This window comes from Nomascus leucogenys, chromosome X (assembly GCF_006542625.1).
Source record: "Nomascus leucogenys isolate Asia chromosome X, Asia_NLE_v1, whole genome shotgun sequence".
Classification (NCBI taxonomy): Eukaryota; Metazoa; Chordata; class Mammalia; order Primates; family Hylobatidae; genus Nomascus; species Nomascus leucogenys.
In genome coordinates this window covers 137,748,252-137,753,459 of record NC_044406.1, presented here as the reverse complement: position 1 = coordinate 137,753,459, position 5,208 = coordinate 137,748,252, and positions in this window count along the sequence as shown.

Genomic DNA, 5,208 nt, shown 5'->3' with positions numbered 1-5,208 from the left:
GAAAGTAAAGAAAGCCAGAAACAAAGAAGCCTATATGACTGGTCCAATTAAAAATAATGAGTTCATGACCTAGAGCAAGAACAGGAGAGACTGAGACTAGGGGATGGAAGTTAGACCCTGGACTTTACAATGCTTTTACTCATTTTTTTCCATGCTGAAAAAGGCACTTGTTAGAACAACCTGACATCTATGAGCCCTCCCTAGTTGTCATGCTTGGAAGGCCATTGTTCTATCGGTGTGTGTCCGTCATCTCATGAGCTATCAAAGAGGCAAATATTTTCCATGGGTGTGAAATGCTAGTTGCTGCTGAGGTCTAAGGCTGGAGAAATGTGCTTATATGTGGCTTCCTAAGAGAAACCAGAATAAAAGTGCATCTTTGTAGAAAAGTTCCCTTTTGCTTCCCCTGCCCCCATCATTCACTATTTCTAAGGAAAAATGTACAAAATGAACAGTTCTGTGGTTCTCAGGGTGTCTTGCTACACTTGGGCTTCACTATATGCAATTGCTCCTTGGGCTATCTCATGCTGGAGCACAGTAACATTCCTGCAGGGGTTTATATTATAATACACTGAGCTAAAAATAAAATAGGCTGTCTTTTGATAGTGTGGGCTCATTATTTGTTACTAGAGCTGTTTATACAAAGACTGAATGACTGGCCTCCTGTCATGGGTAGAATAGAGGAAATTCTGCTCCATGTGGGACGTTGTATCAGAGCTCCTGTGTTTGGCTCAAAATCCTTCATTCATTTATTCTACTTGAGGGACAAGCATTTTTATGTACCCTTAGGGGCTCTTCCACCACCACCGCCACCACTACCACAGAAATCCCTTTTTCCAAGAGAGTAGAGTGGGAGGGCAGGAAAGCCTTCTCTATTGCCTAACCTTAAATCAATCAGAATGCTATCTGACAGTGAAGACACAGACCTACCTTCACTTATAGCATGCAGTATGTGACCCACAATTTTGATAACTGTCACAAAGGGAGGGGGTGCTGAATTTTTGATTCTGAGTTTCCATATTTTCTCTTCACTTGTTCTCGGAATTCACATTTTATGTAGGTCACAGCTCCCTCTCTCCCCGAGGACAGGTTGTATCGTAGTGTATTAAAAGGGCATTTGATTATGAACTTGAAGATCTAGATTGGAGCTCTGTCAGCAGCTATTATACCTAGGCATGCGTCTCAGCCTCTGAAGCTCAGCTCTATCATCTGGAATATGGGGGTGATAATAATGCCTACTTGTTAATGGGACAATCCGGACAAAAAGGACTGCCTTTCCATCACAACTTCCTAGCTTTGGGACCTCGTCTCCCTTATCCAGTCAGATTTCTCCTTTCTCCATCTGGAAAGGCTGCGGTCACTACCAGATAGAGCCACTAGAGGGCCTCAGCTCTCCTGGTCTAACTGTGGAACAAACCTTTCCGTTTATCTATTAAATAATTGTTTCTCTGAATCCAACAACAACAGCAAAACACCTTATTCAGAAGCTCACTGAAACAGAGGGGGACAAGCACAGGGAGCAGAGACCTTTTTGAAGGAGGAAGTTTTAGTGCACAAATGGATAGACCTTTATTTCTACACTGGGGTAATTGCTGCCATCAGCTACTCTGCCCCTCAGTGACGGTGGTGATGGCTAACTTCTGTGCATCCCTGCCCTTGTTCCCAAGGGGTGAGAAACATTGATCCTGTACAAATCATGAACGGATATCTCCTGGAGTTGTGGAGGGCACAGCCAGAGTGGCCACATGTGGTACCCTGGTGAGAAAGGCTGCTTTCTTATGTGACTCCCTTACCCCTGTGATATCGTTTGGCTGTGTCTCCACCCAAATCTCATCTTGAATTGTAGTTCCCATAATCGCCACGTGTCGTGGGAGGAACCTGGTAGGAGGTAATTGAATCATGGGGGCGGTTACCCTCATGCTGTTCTCGTGATGGTGAAAGAGTTCTCATGAGATCAGATGGCTTTATAAGGGGCTTTTCCCTCTTTTGTTTGGCACTTCTCCTTGCTGTCGCCACGTGAAGAAGGATGTGCTTGCTTCCCCTTCAGCTGTCATTGTAAGTTTCTCGAGGCCTCCCCAGCCATGCTGAACTGTGAGTCAATTAAACAAACCTCTTTCCTTTATAAATTACCCAGTCTCGGGTATGTATTAACAGTGTGAGAACTGACTAATACACCCTGCTAGTCTTGCACCTGTCCTCAAATCATTTTGGGTTACACAACCCCCCTTAGCCCCTAATTAATGTACTCTTGTATCTTTAGCCGTGTGCTCTCTCCTCCTCCCTCAGTGGACAAGTTCTACCTGACCAGAGGATTTTCTTTTAGATAGTCTTTTGACGTCTGTATACTCTACATTTGTGGTAACAGCGATAATTCATAATAAGGCATTGAATCTTTCAGCAACTCTAGTCCCTTGTACTTCTCCAAATTGCTCAAAACCGTGCTTTTCTGCACGATCTCTGAGACAGATTCAGTAGTACTCACTTCAATCTGCAGGCCCCTTTCAGTTAGTTGGGGCCATGTAACTGGTTTTAGACAATGAAATGCAAACATAAGTGGCACAGACTATTTCCAGGATGAAGCATTTGAGAGTCAGTTTACTATCCTTAAGCTCTCTCTTTCTTTGCCCTGGTGACCCTGAAAGCCATATGTTGAAGTGGGAATATCAAATATGGAGAGAACCTAAACCCTGAGTCTTCCGATAGAGGATGTGACCTGCATCTGACCATGTGTGACCTGGAAATCAAGCTTTGATATGCTAAGTTGCTAAGATTTACGGACTTAGTTATCATTTCAGCAAAGCTTAGCCTAACTTGATAAATAGACTCTGGCACTCATCTCAGCGCCTGTACCATTATTCTAAAGTCCCATGTACAACTCTTTCTGCATGTTTCACAGGTAGCTTGAATCCAAAATATCCCAGTCTTCTCCTAGTACTCTGCAAATATGCTCCTTTTGGTGTGTTCTCAGCCTCTGTGGACTGATATTCAGTTGGGACCTGGTTGGGACCTATAAGACATCTATAGCATTTCCTTCTATCTCCCCACCCCCATATTCAGAAAGTCATCACTCACTCATTGATTAGCTGTTCACTGAGTACCTTTTATGTGCCAGGTACTACTCTGAGAACAAGGATATAAAAGTAGAAAAAAAACAGTAAAAGAAATCCTTGATAGAGTGGAGCTTATATTATATAGGAACAGGAGGCAGATTACACAGAATTGAAATGAATAAAGTATCTAGTTTATTAGATGATGATAAGCGCAACAAAGAAAAGCAAATCAGGGAAGGAGGGGAGAGAATGCTGGGCAAATGAGGTGGCAAGGATTGGAGGGCAAAGATATTATTTTAAATAAGGTGGTCAAGGAAGGACTCATTGCGAAGGCAGACATTTGAGCAGAGACCTTAAAGAAGAGAGGGTGTAAAGCCGTATAGACATTTAGGGGAAAATGATTCCAGGAGAGTGGACAACAAGGGGAAATGCCTGAAGTTTTTTGGTGTATGCAAAGAATGATAAGGAGGCCAGTGAGGCTGGAACACAGTGAGTGAAGAAGAAAAGAAATAGGAGGTGAGGCCAAAGTATAAACGGGGGCTAGATCATGTAGTGACTTGTAAACCATGGTAAGAACTTTGACTTTTACACAGAGTGAGATAGGAAGCTGGTGGCAGATTTGGACACAGGAATGACATGAGCATATTTATATCATGACAGTGGGATCATGCTTTTTGCCGATTGGAGAATAGGTTCCCGGGGTGGGGGTAGGGCAGAAGCACAGAGAGCAGTTGGGAAGCTGCTGCAATAACCCAGGTGACAGATGATGGGCTCAGCAGACCAGGGTGGTAGCAGAGGAAGATGTGAGATATGTTCAGATTCTGGATATCTTTTCAAGGCAGAGTTGAAAGGATTTTCTGACAGATCAGACAGAGAATATGAAAGAAAGAGACAAGTTATAAAGGATTCCGAGAGTTTTGGCCTAACTAGGTGGGGTAACTGATTTGCCATTTATTGAGTTGGGCAAGACTCTCAGAGGAAGAAGTTAAAGTGCATGAATAGCCAATAATTTTATTTTGAACATTTTAAGTTTGCTTTGATTTTAGGCATCAAGCGATGATGTTATATAGGAATTTGTATACATGATCGCCACTTTCCCTGCCCAGCACATTTCTACTCATCCTTTAAGGCCCAGCACAGCTGTGATGAAGCTTTTCTCCCAAATGGCCAAGCAAAGATAGTGACCTCTTCTTCATGCTACAAGGGAGACTTCAACAGTCCTGTAGAACAGCATTTTACTCTTGTATTGTCATTACTGCCTTTCACCTCTCTTCCACGACAGACTGACTGGGCACTCCTTTAGTCCAGAGACTATTTCCCGTTCATCTTGTGCCTGCCTAGAACACAGTCCAGAGTCTGGGTTATTGTAGGCACTCAAAAGACATTTGTTGAATGAAGCATCCCAGAAATGAAAATAAATTTTTCAGAAGCTGGAGCTCATGAAAAATGAAGACTTGGAAATGGCCATCGTATTTATTGGTTAGAAGGCTCATCGGTGACCCCTGGGACAGCAGAAGCCTGAGAGCCACACTGAGGAGTCAGGAATAGGACACCCTTCTGGAAGTGTTGCTATGTGGCCTTTTTTGCCTTTCATTTTGATAGTCTTGTCAGTGTTTCTCAAGTGTTTAGGCGATGAAAGGGATCAAGATTTGTGTCCCTAATTGCACCTCAAAGAGGGCATCCTCTTCCCTGGAAGAACTGCTGTAACTATAGCAGTGGGTGGGATTTATAAGGAGACAGATTGGCTTAGATTTACTTCTAATGGAGGAAGCACCAGAGTCAGACAAATTTAGCAGCTCAAATCCCAGCTCTGCCACTCATCAGCTGTGTGACAAGTCACTTTCTCTCCTTGATCCTCAGTTTCCTCATCTGTAAAATTTGACATTGTGGGGATTAAGTGCAATCAAGTTGGCAAAGCGCCTTTAATAGCTACTGACACAGTAATTGCTAGGGAAGAGTGGACAAAAGAGAAGCAATAGCAAGGCTAGCCAAAGATGGAATGCGTTCCCCATTCCTGGAGATATTCAAGGACAGACTACATTACCATTTTGTGGGAACATTATAGAAAGGCTTCTAATGGTTGGACCAGTTGAAAATTGAGATGCAGTCTAGCCTTGAGTTTTATAATTCGAAGAATCCCAAGGAATAGAAATGCAGATAC